General features: G+C 41.4%; 1 protein-coding gene across 1 annotated transcript in view; it reads left to right on the top strand.

Moving 5' to 3' along the window:
• The window catches only part of LOC126354354 (solute carrier family 22 member 7-like), a 306,939-nt gene that overhangs the window by 75,795 nt on the left and 216,653 nt on the right, over positions 1–14,491 (top strand). The window lies entirely within an intron of this gene.

Below are 14,491 nucleotides of genomic sequence, written 5' to 3'. Positions count from 1 at the left end.
ACAGCAACTGCACCTCATCAGTGCAAAACTTTAAACACTCGGTTTAAAATATAAGAAATATTAATTTGTAGATTTTAATGTGTCAGGTTCTCTACATATTTCTCCCCACATGAGAGCAAGGCACATAATATTCATACATAAATGCAAAACGATCAGAGGAGTCCTTCGTGGAGTGGTTCAACTTTCCGGCCAAACTAGCTTCAATGTCGGTTATGTCCTCAAATCATTAAACACCCATGTGAATTTCTGCACTGTGCTTTTTTGTGACTGGAAAGTATTGATTACATCACGTCTTGTCACACTTGATGAACCTTGAAGTCGCTTGAAGGGAAGATATAAATTCAATCTCGGATATTTGTGGACGGATGATATTATAGGGACACTTGGCGTACTACGTGGCTCTCAGTTTCGAAGATTACAGGACAGTCCAGTTCATGCAATTTTATGTTACCCTTAAAGTATAGTGTGCCCCTAAATTGCATCCCAGGCTCTAGATGTAACAGAGTCCGAAGGATTTTGTTACTGTTCATTGAATATGATACGGATGTTTTGAATAATCTGAGTCCATTATGGAAAATTAGTGGTAGCTCTAACAGGATGTTAAGTAGTACGATTTAGATAATCTTTTCTGCCACAGATCGATGTAATAACTTTTATAGCATTGAAGAATCTTCTGAAGTTGCCACCTAGGCATAACTTTACGGTTGCGCCTGTGGTTAAGTTCACGCGAATTCCATAAAAGTTCTTTCAAAAGAGCAAAATCCAATACTGGCAACGCCTCATCGTCTCTAAAGACCTTACTGACGACGAAGAGTTCAACCCTCGACTGCCACTGCCCTGGCTGTTGTGCACTAATGAATACATACTCATTTACTTTTGAAAGGAAAACTCGTAGAAAGATTACTTACTGTCGAATACTGAAAAAGTGTTCAGTCTCTATTGCTATACGTAACTAGGAGAGCTCCTTCTCATGAGTTCGAACACAGCTCTCTATCGTGTAACCTAGTGTCAATAGCATTCAGCTGGAAGCATAGTCTTTTACTGCCAGTTTATTTCAGCAGTTTGCGTTTACTGTAACTTAGGACGTTATACCTGCATGATACAAAAGACTACAACGGTTGTGTTTTAAACGTTGCAGTAAGCTCTGTAATTATCCAGCAGTTTATACCTTACCTTTTATTTTACTTGTGTTACATAATTTCGTCTTTGTAAATCAATTTCACTAGAAAGCTGTACGATTAAATGATTTACTTTTTCACCACATACAGCACACCCTCCCCTTTCTAAAGCAGGTAATTGATGTAACCAGCCGTCAAAACACACTGTGACAACACAAAGTTCTATGGAAGGACGTTTCATTAAAAGACTACGCTTCTCGTCTTCATGGCTGCTCTTGCAATGTGAAAGCCAATCATCATATGGAAAACAGTGTGATGTCAGATCGATGCAAACAGTATGGTAAATTTGACAGTGGCTGAATGGAAAGAGTTTCTGTTCACTGATGAAGTTATAGTAAATGAGGTGTAACTCAGATGAGAATCTATGAGAAGGAAATGACCCGCTTAGGTACAGTATGTGGTGTACGTGGTGCAGTAAAATGTAATTTACGTGGACTATTATAGTGTGTATTTGCTTGTCAGTCTGATTTATGGAAGAACAGAGCTTCTCTCAGTGAGATAAGAATTTGGAGCTCATCCTATCTCTCTGTAAGATACTATTGTCCGTAAACAGCTGGAAGATGCGTTGGCCACCGTCGACAAACTTCTACCAAATGCTCGAAGTTTTGGTGACGTTCTGGCTCCAGTGACGAGACCCGCGACACCTTTGGTGCCACCAGAGTCTACTGGATACCCGGAAGTCGATGCAGCGTCCGATAAGTAACACCTGACCGGTACGTCCTCACTCCAAAGTGGGGTCAGACAGTGGTGGGTTCGCGTATCACTGGGCGGAAGGTGGAAGAAGGATCGGGACGTGCGGCTGCCTCCCTACGTTTTAGCAACAGGTAACAGGTGCTTCCCAGTGTTGATGATAACTCTGAGTCAGGACGGGATGTCTCTCCTTTTGGGCCAGCGGTCGATATTCCTGCCCAGTCCGGACAAATACAAAATACAGAGGGTGGGTATGCTAGTCACTGGGAACTCCAGTGTCAGGGGAATGATGGAGACCCCTTGCTAGATAGCAGGCAAGTCGGGAAAGAATTTCGGTGTGCATTCGGTATGTTTGCCGGGAGGTCTCGTGCGTGATGTGGAGGAGGCCCTGCTGGTGGCTATCAAGCGCACTGGGTGCAGTCGATTGCATGTAATGGTACATGTCGGCACCAATGACGCCTGCCGCTTGGGTTCTGAGGCCATTCGCTGCTCCTTTCGATGGACGGCTGATTTTGTGAAGACAACTAGCAACACACGAGGGGTGCCTGCTGCCTATTTCTAGCATCATAATCCGGGTTGTTGGCGGTCCTTTGGTTAGGAGCAGGGTGGAAGGTCTAAACCAGAGGCTCAGACGGCTTTGCCACGGTATCGGATGCGAATATCTTTATCTTCGCTATCGGATGCAGAATTGTAAGGAGCTCCTTAGTAGGTCAGACGTGCAATGCATGCAGTAAGCTGTTACAAGGTTAGCGGAGTACGTGTGGCGTGCACATGGGGCTTTTGTAGGTTATAAGACCCCTCCCTTGAGAGCAAACACGATTTTCCTGTTAAATCAGCCACAGCGACCTCACAGATCAGAGATAGAAAAGATTAATACAATTTTAGTTAACTGAAGGAGCATCCAAGGAAAGACCCTCAGTATTAGTATCGCTTAGTGAAGTCTATAAGGCACAGATAGTATTAGAAACAGAAATATGGTTGAAGCAAGACGTTAATGTTTATCCTAAGGATAGGTTAGTGGCCAATGGTGGCGGCGTGTTTATTGCAGTAAAATAATCGATAAAATCTATCGAGGTTATCATGGATTCAGAATGTGAATTAATCTGGGTTAGACTGACTATTAAAGAACGCTCAAAACTGGCGATCGGATGCTTTTATAGAACACCTGGATCAGAATCTGTAGTTGTAAAGCGCTTAACACAGAACTGACAGAATATCATTAATAATTTTCTTTATCATGCCGTTGTAATAGGGGGTGACCTCAACTTGATAGGTGTAGATTGGGAGCATTATGCCACAAAAATTAGTGCAAGAGGCAGCGAATCTGCATGTCTTGCTCGAAAATTACCTTGAGCTGATAGAGGACCTACTCGTAACGGTAATGTCTTACACCTCCTGGCAACAAACAGACCTTAACTTATCGACTAAGTTAACGCAAAGGAACGTATGATCACAAGTCTCTGACAGTATCTATGACGACGAGTCCTACAAAGAATATTAAGATAGGTAGCAAGACATATTTGCTCAGCAAGGGTGACAAAATACAACTTTCAGAATATCTGGGCAGTCAACATCAACTATTAGGTGATGAAGACGAAAATGGGGAGAACAAATGGAAAAAATTCAAAGGCATCGTTCAGTATGCTTTAGAGAAGTAAGCTCCGAGCAAAGTTTCAAGGGATGGGAAAGATCTACCAAGGTTTAACAGCAGTGTTAGATAAGCGCTACGTTAGCAAAGAGCACTTCATCTTAGATTCAAGAGAAATAAAATTCTATCTGACAAACAAAAGCTGAACGGAGAGAAAATGAGCGTAAGCAGAGCAATAAGAGAAGCGTTCAATTATTTTGAAAGCAAGACCTTGGCAAGCAACCTGAGTAAAGCTGTAAGTGATTTTGGTCGTATGTAAATTAAGTTGGTGAAAATCATCAGTTCATATTCTCAGCGAGCACACCGGCACCGAAACGGAAGATAATAGAAATGGCAGATATTGAAATAATCGATCGCGGAACCGAAAATCAGCACAATCGCTTAGTAGTGGAAAGGTTTCAGGACCAGATGAGATACATATAAGATTGTATAAGGATTTTGTGAAATAACTTGCTCCCCTTCTAGCAGTAATCTATCGAAGATCGCTTGACCAACGAAAGGAACCTAACGACTGGAAAAAAAGGGCTGGTCATTCCAGTTATTAAGAAAGTTGTAAGACAAATCCTCACAATTATAGACCTAATCGTTAACGTTAATCTGCTGTAAAGTATGGAATATGTTTTATGCTCAAGAATTCTTTAAGGATGAACATCTCCTCTATAGAAACTAACATGGACCCGGTAAACAAAGATTCTGCGAAACTCAGCTCACTCTGTTCCTCCATGAGATTCACAGCGCAGTGGAAAAAGTCTCTGAGGTTGATGCAGTGTTCTTTCATTTCAGTTAGGCATTTGAAACCGTGCCACATTGCCGTTTAATGGAAAAAATACGAGATTATGGAGTATCTGAGCAGGCCTGCTATTGGATTTAAGACTTTCTAGCAGGTACAACTCAGCACGCCGCTCTTAAAGGAACTAATTCTTCACACTTTAAGATAATATCCGGAGTACCACAGGGATGTGTGATAGGACCGTTCTCTTTAGAATGTATGTAATTGATCTAGAAGAAAGGGACGGATGCTCTTCAAGGCTATTCGTAGAGGACGCTGTGGTTTATACCAAAATAGCGACGCCGGAAATAGTAAGAATTTTCTGAACGACCTGCAGAGAATTAATGAATGATGCAGAATCTGGCACTTGACCTCGAACGTAAATAAATGTAACATATTGCGCATACACAGGAAAAATAAATTCCTACTGTACAACTACACTATTGATGACAAAAAGCTGCAGACAGCGTCTGCCGTAAAATATCCAGGCGTGACTATCCAGAGCGACCTTAAGTGGAATGACCATATAAAACAGGTAGCTGGAAAAGCAGACACCAGACTCAAATTCATCGGACGAATCTTAAGGGAATGCAACCCATCCACGAAAGAGGTGACATATAAGGCGCTTGTTTGCCCTAATCTTGAGTATTGTTCATCTATCTGGGATCCTTGTCAGGTAGGACTGATAGCGCCGATAGAGAAGATGCAACGAAGAGCGGTGCGTTTCGTCACGGGATCGTTTAGCTGGCGTGAGAGCGTTACGTAGATGCTAAACAAACTCCACTGTCAGACGTTACAAGAGAGGCATTGAGCATCACGGAGAGATTTATTATAGAAATTTGGGGACAGCATTTTTCAGGAGTAGTCAAACAATGTATTACTTCCCCTCACATGCATCTCGCGTATTGACCACGATGAGAAAATTCGAGAAATTAGTGTCAATACAGAGGCTTACAGACAATCATTCTTCCCACGCGCTATACGCAAGTGTAACAGGGTTGGAGGGTACTGAAAGTACCTTCCACCATACATCATTAGGGAGCTTGCGGAGTATGATGTAGATTCTTTCCGAAACAACGTGAATATGAATTGTTGTATTCTGGACTGACTAATAGCCCTAAATGAATTCCACTTCGTGCAGACGTATTTGATGAGGCACAACCGTGCTTCTCAACACGACCTTCCAAGAGACCGATCGATTTAATAGCAACGATGAAATACTTCTCATTGTGTGAACAGTGGCAGTGTGGTAATCGAAGGAGTTCACACATTCGTTAATAAGCTACACTTGCATTGTGAATGATCCAGAACAGTACCTTTGCGTAGATGCAACGAATTAATGTTTCGTCTCTTTTTCTCTGGATGTAAATGGGATGTCAAACTATTGCTTTTTCTCCAAGGTTGACAAGACGACATCGTCGACTGCTTTAGTCAGTATAAACGCATCTATCGTGCTATGATTAGAGAGAAATCTAGTTTTTTGTCACTACGTTAACGTAGAAGAATTTCAGGTATCTTTTAGTTTTCGAAACTGAATTCACGGTAACAATTTCTGATGTTATGCCACCATTATAAGGGGCAGTTAATAATCTTTTCCATTACGTTAGACGAGCACGGCAGTAAGGTGATAGGCAGATACGATGGATTTATCGCATATTTTTCACAATTTGTGGATGGGGACGGCACAACATGTTTTTAGCAAGTTGGATTTGCAATTTTGAGCCAACACACTAATGTAAATTTTGAGCAGCAGCAGCAGTCTCCCTGTGTGTGCAATATTTCTCAGTATGGGGCAATCAGGATAATTTTGGCGAGGCGCAGTACTCTTTCCTCTTGAAAGCTCAGTCTTTTCTCGCGAAAAGTTTGTGTAATTACACTGTTGCCCACTCCATATTCTGGTTCGCCATATTTTTTCCACTACGTAGGCTGGGGACATGATAATCAAGAGCGATCCAAGACGTTCGTCGAATGGTGGATGTGTCAACATGCTCATTTTGAGACCGTTATTTACGTTCCTCATTAAAGTCTAAACACTGGTTGGTTGTGTTCCTTCGCTGACTGCAGTGCAGAAATTTTACCACAACTGCCTTTATTTGTATTTGAATATTTAGTGCTTTCTAACAGCAATAGCTTTGGTACCATTAGAAAATGTTTTGTCTTTCCTTAGTACTTTCCTTCGTTTGTTGAGGACTGTGTCACATTCCGATCTTCACCAATGTGATTATGACCTACGGGTAGTGCGTTTATGTCCTTTTTGAGGTACTGAGACTTCAGCTGCTTTACCGACGAGTGATACCAAGACCCCAAAGTCTCTTCTGTTTTGATTACCGATTCCAAAATGTTGTTCCAGTAGCGTTTCGTATTAGTTTGAATTGGCTTCTTTGTGTTCCACTTCCAAAAAATTGTATATGCCATGGTTTCGCTAGGTTGTGTGTTCATTATGGCCTGACACAACGGAAAAGTAGGTAAATTTCCAAATTTCACTTTTATTACCTTGATGGCTGGTTTCTGGTCGGAACCAGTTTTCAAATCATCCAATTAGTCAAAACGTTATTTCCCAGTTTATGAAAACCATGTCAAGAGAAGAATAATGTATATACAACAAAGTGAAAATTAGCGGTTCTAGACCACACAAATAAGAACCCTGTTAAGAGAAGAACGATACGTATAGGAATATGAAAATTAGAGGTTATAGAGCATACAAATAAGAACCATGTCAAGATAATAAACATATGGGTGTAACAAAATGCTCACGAACAGCTACAGAGCATACAAATAACAATTGTGTCAAGAGAAGAAACAAATAGGCATGACAAAGTACTAATGAGCAGTTACACAACGTACAGAGGATATAGTTTTCCGTATGCTCTGTTACAGGTCATTCGCACCCTTTTCTAATTGTGTGTTTGTTACCTTGACAGGGTTCACATATTTTGGGAAACTTCATTTTCACAGCGTGGGTGTTATGAGAATGGGCCTGTCCCAAAACTAGTCACGAAGTAAATAAAAGTGAAATTTTAAAATACGGCTGTCTTTCCGTTTTATTGATTAATACCAGTTGCTTCAGTGCAGTTACTCCTAAATGCTAGAAATTCCTATTATGTTTTGATTTGTCAAATGATCCAAATCTAACCTGCATGGTATCACTTCCAATGCTGTTCAGGTAGGCAGTGCCGCGGATGCTACTCTGAAGTCTGTTTCCTTTGGAAATCCATTAGGTTGGACTAGTCAGATCGTAGAGCTATCGTCAATATTATAATCCTTTTTAGGATCTCCTACATCCACTGGTATTTGTCCCTTACATTAGCATTTCTCAGCTCCACAGTGTATAGCGGCCGTTACGGCTAAATATACACTTAAAATGCTATTAACTAAGAAATTGTCAACATCTCTCTATGGGATGAGTGTATGATATTGTGGTGTGTGGGAGTTGGGACAGACTAGAGAAAGAGGAAGGCAGAATTTCCGTCGGTACAAATACTCCTGGGGGACCGTACTTTGGTGTTAAGTCGATGCCCTACAGAATTTACGCGTTGCTGGTGGAGTAGTCGGGCATGCTGTATTAGAGGAGTTAGCGGTGCAATAGGAAATGAATCTACTGAAGGTAACTTTCCTTACGTCTGTAACCCTGTTGTCGTAGCATGGGATTGTCTCTGCGAATTGTGGGTGGTGATGCTGATATTTGCATTGAGCCGCCGTCGAGGCGGATGGGGAGGGAATTGTGTACCCTGTCTCGGTATATCTTGGGAAGAAGTATTTGGATTCGCGTAAGGATTCTCGAGAGGTAATATTATAGAGAGACATAATTGTGTTAATTTTCATGCGTTTAGATAGATGTGCAGGTTAGAGATAGGGCACTGTGGCCACCGCACAGTGTATACAAGTCGGCTGATTGGGAGTGCCAACCACTTGAGTGAGTCTGTACAGTACGCACCTCTTCTGTTGCTTCTGCACTGTTTGCCGTCATATACAAATCGCAAATAGTTACAGCACTGTAAGACGGAGCGTACATACACGTCCAGTGTACATCGAACTCTGTGAAAATAAACGAACTGTAGGGGCCGCTGTGATCCAAATGTCACAACAAACACTGGTTATGGCTTAGTTAGCTTTCCTCGTTGAAGGTGTATAATTTTAGTCAATCGGCTAATGAAAATAGCTTCACATTAACTCGTCGTTTCCATTACCAATATTCACCCTCCATAAGGGATGTTTTAAGATTCGTGATGTTTCAATGTTCAGTAGTGAAGAACCTCGAAATATAGCCCCTCCACCCCCCCCCCCCCCACCCCATATTTGCTTTCCCTTAGAAAAAAAAATGTTGAACCAAAATCTTTTCATCAAACCCTGCCAGTCTCAACTTTCACATGGTTTTAAAGACCCCCGTAATAATTATTAACAATAATTACTTGCTTGAACAGTGACTCGGATTTCCAGTTAATAAGTTTGCCTAGTGCAATAGGGCGGAGCCAGGGTCCATTACTGTCTCCGCTCTCAACAAATAACACGAAAGATACTTCGTCGGTAGTCTTTAAGTTACATGTAGGTAGGTAGTGGCTCCTTCTTGGGTTGCATTGACTCATTGTCTCCAATTTTGTCTCCTTGGTCGTTTTCTCATCCCTCCTCTGCACAGTCCAGTAGCCGTGACTACGAGTGCTGCACATCTCTTGACGTGGATGCATCGACAGGTGGAACAAGCTGTTGTGTGGGTGTGCTGACGGACGCGATTGTTGCGTCGCCATTCGCTCAACTGATGGATGCGCGAGGTGCAGCATCATCAGTTACGGCACTGTAGGCTCGTTTTGGAAACCTTGTGTAGTAATAGCCCACGTCCATGGTGTGACCGCAGCGTACAAAAGTCTTAACGATTTGTCTGTGCTTGTAGATGCATATTAAAAATAGCTACGAAGTATCACTGGCCACATTGCACAAGCACTTTCAAAGCAAGAAGTGTTCTCACAGTCGCAGTGCACCGATGTTCTCTCTTACGTGTCCTGGAGCGTAATGTGTTTTCTTTTTTCTTCTCAGAAACGATTCCTGCAACTCCATAATTTGTTAGAAAACGTCAAAGATAGTTAGATTAACATACTTGTGCGAAGGACGATTCTGTGTCTACATATGTCACGACTATGTGACAAATTAAGTGCGAAAAGCTGCAACATTTTCTACACCTGTGCAAAAGCTTACAGTTCCTACCAGACAAAAAATTTAGAATATTTTCAGCGAGCCGAATGTAGTTAAATAAAAGTAAAAATTGGTTTTGATTATGATCTGTCTGAAATATGAAACGAACTCGAATGCAATGCGACATTGGTTGTTTTCCCCTCTCCCCCCTGCCCCCCCCCCCCCCCCCCAGGCAGCATGGAGCGGCGGTGGGGTAAGCGTGCAGCCACGGGAGACAACTGCACACGCATGCTGGACACTGTACTTGTACCCAGTTCTTGGGAATCCATGATTTACACATTCACCTGCATGTAAATTAACACCAAGTTTCGAGAATGTTTCCTTAAAATCTTGTTTGTTGTCTATCCGAGGTTGGTCGTGCGCATCAGAAAGCTACTACCTAGGTGGCTGAGGCAAACCTCCTAAACACGACATCGAGGTTGGTCGTGTCACCAACCCTCATCATTAACACACGAGTCGGATTCGACGTGGCGTAAACTCACCTCTCCCATAATTGAAAGCGGTATTTTTACGCGTTCAAGTATCCATTTAGGGCCTCGAGATCCGACTTACTCACACACAAATATTTACCTCTAAATTATAGTGATTCTTCCACAAACTTATTAAGAGAACGTATCTCGAACTAGAGCTGTTTGTGGAATTACATCGATCAAAAACTAAATTTAGCGGAAGCCGAAATACTGTTTTAAGCACAAGAAGAATGCGTTGTAAGCCTTTTTTTGTAATTGAACTAAGTGCACGTGAACATAAATAATGATCATTCCACTAATGCGTACTTGATTTGCATACGTATCCATTGCTATACTGTGCTACTGGTTTTGGGAAGTGTGTATAGCAAGATGGACTGTATTCGGCACCGTCCATGGTGGTAATGGCAGCGTAGCATAATGTCCTGGATACGTGCCTTTTTCTATACAAAATTTCGAACAATGAAGGAATTCATATCGAAAAATGACCACATCTCATTAAGGTATGTAAGAGTTAGAAATGCTGAGATTACGTAACGGAAAATATTGCTTCCTTTATGAATATTTTAGTCAGTTATAAATCACCATTACCTCTCGTGCTTTCATAACTTTATTCGCTGAACATGCAATTGACATTTCTTGGCCGGATGGTGTTGCAGAGCGGATCTAGGAGCTTCAGTCTGAAACCGCGTGACTGATACGGTCGCAGGTTCGAATCCTACCTCGGGCATGGATTTAAGTTATGTCCTTAGGTTAGTTGGGTGTAAGTATTTCTAAGTTCTAGGGGACTGATGACCTCAGATGTAAAGTCCCATAGTGCTCAGAGCCATTTGAACCATTTTTTGCATTCTTTGTAGGCAGACCATGTGCGATAAGTATGAGAACATCAGTATGTTATCATAACACCGGTACACACAAGAACACGAGATATAATATACACTAAGAAGGTCGTGGCCCCAAAACTTGTAAATATTTTAAGAAGGTCATAATTTTGAAAAAATATCATCATATACCGCCAAGAGCTGCTGACAAAAATCCTATAGTGAATAACCATCATATTGGCGTACAGCAATGGAAAGAACGCATAAAGAGAATTAGAAGTTATAACTGTAACTGTATACTGGAGCGGAACTCGTAGATCACCACAGCGCCAGATAGAGGGCGCTGTCGTTGGTGTCGGTGGCGTAGTGCCAACCTAAGAACTTGCACCTCCGCCGTGGCATCGTAGCTATCGATACCACAATAAGTATAACATATACGATGGTGTAACAAATACTGTCGAAAAATATCGCAACAAACCATAGGTTACCTGTTTCGAAATAGTAAAATTATACATCGTCAGACATAAAAAGGGACCGAACGGTCCAGTTGTTAACGTTACTTTACCGTTCACCATTAATGTTACAAATAGAGAAACTATACGTTCCGCCTACTGTACAGCTGATTACAGTTTACTTGTTGAACCAAAGAACAACTAGAGGTCTGCGTTCATCGATAGATCAAGTAACGTTATTGTACCTACTATCTTAACAAATGTATATGCCGCAGGTCGTATTTTAGTATAAGTACATGTGACAGTCAAAGTAATTAAACATTTCTTACGTTGCGTGCAACATTAAATTACGTGTCTTATAATACCACTTCTGATAACTGCAGCAAAATGAAAGAATGAACCATACAAGGGGCCTAGCTGGACACAATTTAAGTATAATTTTTGACGTGGCTCATGAGATTTTTTCAAAAAAATCTATGTACTGACGTAAGTAGCAGGTTACATTGTCTCATATTAAAATTGGGAAATATTAAATCAACATCTCGAGACATGTTTTTTCATAAGTAGCCTCGTGTTTATGCGTATTGTACATTTTGCCCTTTCTTAGTATGAAAACGAGATGTTAAGTTGATAGCTGCTCATATTAAGCTAGAAAGAGATAAACATTGTTCCTAAAATCATTTTAATTATCTTCATGAATTGCTTAATCAGCTTTTAGAGACCTACATATAATGTAGAAACCAAAATAAAAAAGGATGCTTAAATGCGCATGAAGCAAATCAAAATAAGGTGGTAAAATTGTAGGGGTTGCGAAATTTCCAACTGTAATCTGATGTTTTGTCATGATATGTTGCCTGAGTGCCCGTTAAGCATTGTTTGGTGCTAATTAAATAACATTTGTTATTATTCAGTGGATTTTCCGAGACATATCTCGCAGCTGTGTCCTCTGCGACGGCTGGTTGCTACGGGGGCTGTACTGGAATATCCTGTTATCAGTGGCAGACTCAGCGTTGCCGGAGGTTGTTCCGTCAGCCAAAGCACTGGCTGCTGACACTTGGTCTGGCCGGTTGTCCACTACCCGCTACCCGTGTGCCAGTTGCACCGAAAAGGAGTTGTAACAGTCTTGTGTGTGTAATTGATTTACAAGCCGCCTAGTGAGTGCTGGGTCGTTGTATGCTCACTGCCAGCATTGTCCCATCAGATGGACTGTGGTCTTGGGTGTCATGGAGTCTGATGTATCGTATATTGGTCCTGGATCTCTGATTAGGTATGCCCTCAGGTCAGAATGATGCTTAAGTATTGGAACAGCTTGAGTCCTGATATGGATAAATGTTAGTAGAACGAAGGACTATCCATCAGTGGTACCTTACGTCCTGGACCCCTGGGTCAGTTACCGTGATTAACGGAACTTCTGTCTTTATGCCAGGCAGTGAGAGTATGACTGGCACAGTGTGTCCGTACTGGAAATATCATACACAGGACGTTACAATACTATAATCAGAAAATAGGGAGCAAATGACATGCACTCCATCGATCCACCAGATCGACCTGGTCAGGGATTTCACATTGCAATGACGGGAATCTTTGATATATCATTTTCAATGACCGAGTCGGTCAATATTATTACGAATCCTCAGCGGTCTCTTTTCTTGGCTGCATCCTGTCTAACGTATTATACTTAATGTTGCGTGTGCACTGAAGGCAGTTCAGTTGCACTTCTCTAACACTTGCTGAGCTCAGGCACACTCCCACACAGAAGTGCGAATGTCGCAGTCTTTGTAACCGGCTAACGGTTTCGAAATTTTTATGCGTTGCAGCTGGCTTGTATTGACACATCCCTGTGGTGCAGTGCAGGGCTGTGGCGACTTTGAAAATTTGGTGCTCTTCTATTCATACCCTACCTAGATGCAAAAAATACATAAATGTCATAATTACTGAGAAGAAAACACATTAACACAAAATGAGTAAATTACGTAAAATAAGTAAAGATATTTGAAACTTTTAATAATGTTACGAAACCATTCAAAAAACTGGTGTGTAAGAAATATTTAACGAAATTTCAAGGAAAATTGGATTTTTTTACTCTGATACATTATCTTTCCTCTTGTGACTATCCTCCACAATTTCATCGTCAGATTCCTCACAATGGCGGGACGTTCTAGTAAGAATCAGTACTTTCACCGCTGCATGATCCGCTAATCTATCATGAAATTTCGTGCATTCAGTACTTTCAGATTTTGCTCTATAACGTTTCTCTTTGTAAGCCAAATATTTCATGTAAGTACATCTGAATTTATTCTGTAGCTTACGAGGACTGGTCTGTTTCAGCACAGATTTTGTGTTCGAGTACGTATGCTTTTGTGGCAGGGTGATGTCGGGGCTGATTCAAAAAACTCACAGATGATTCCTCGTCAGTCACCTTCACAAGTGCAGCATCTGCTTTCGTTTCACCATGTCTCAGCTTCATGTCCCTTCACCATCTGTACCAAACTTGTATCTAAATTCCTTCGTATTTTCTCGTTATCACTGTCTAACTCATTAGGAATTCTTTCCACCAAGTCAATAGAGTTCATTGGATGGAGGCCGGCATCCTTGAACCGAATACTACATTTTTTCACAGTTTCAGTAATTCCAATCTGTTGTTGTGGTCTTCAGTCCAGAGACTGGATTGATGCAGATCTCCATGCTATTCTATCCTGTGCAAGTTTCTTCATCTCCCAGTGCCTACTGCAACCTACATCCTTCGGAATCTGTTTAGTTTAATCATCTCTTGGTATCCCTGTTCGATTTTTACACGCCACGCTGCCCTCGAATACTAAATTGGTGATCCCCAGATGCCTCAGAACTTTTCCTACTAACCGATACCTTCTTCAAGTCAAGTTGTGCAACAAATTCTACTCAGTCCCTCCACACTATGTAGGTGACCTACCCATCTAATCTTCAACATTCTTCTGTGGCACCACGTTTCGAAAGATTGTATTCTCTTCTTGTCTGAACTATTTATCGTCCACGTTTCGCTTCCATACATAGCTACACTCCATACAAACACATTCAGAAACCTCTTCTTGACAATTCTACACTCGATTTTAACAAATTTCTCTTCTTCAGAAATGCTTTCCTTGCCACTGACAGTCTACATTTTGTATCCTCGCTACTTCGACCAACATAAATTGTTTTGCTCCCCAAATATCAAAACTCATTTACTACTTTAAACGATTTAATTCGACTACATTCCATTATCCTGGTTTTGCTTTTGTTGATGTTCATCTTATATCCTCCTTT

This window comes from Schistocerca gregaria, chromosome 3 (assembly GCF_023897955.1).
Source record: "Schistocerca gregaria isolate iqSchGreg1 chromosome 3, iqSchGreg1.2, whole genome shotgun sequence".
In the NCBI taxonomy this organism is placed as follows: domain Eukaryota; kingdom Metazoa; phylum Arthropoda; class Insecta; order Orthoptera; family Acrididae; genus Schistocerca; species Schistocerca gregaria.
Note: the sequence above shows the minus strand (reverse complement) of the source record. Positions and strands in the feature narration are given on the sequence as shown.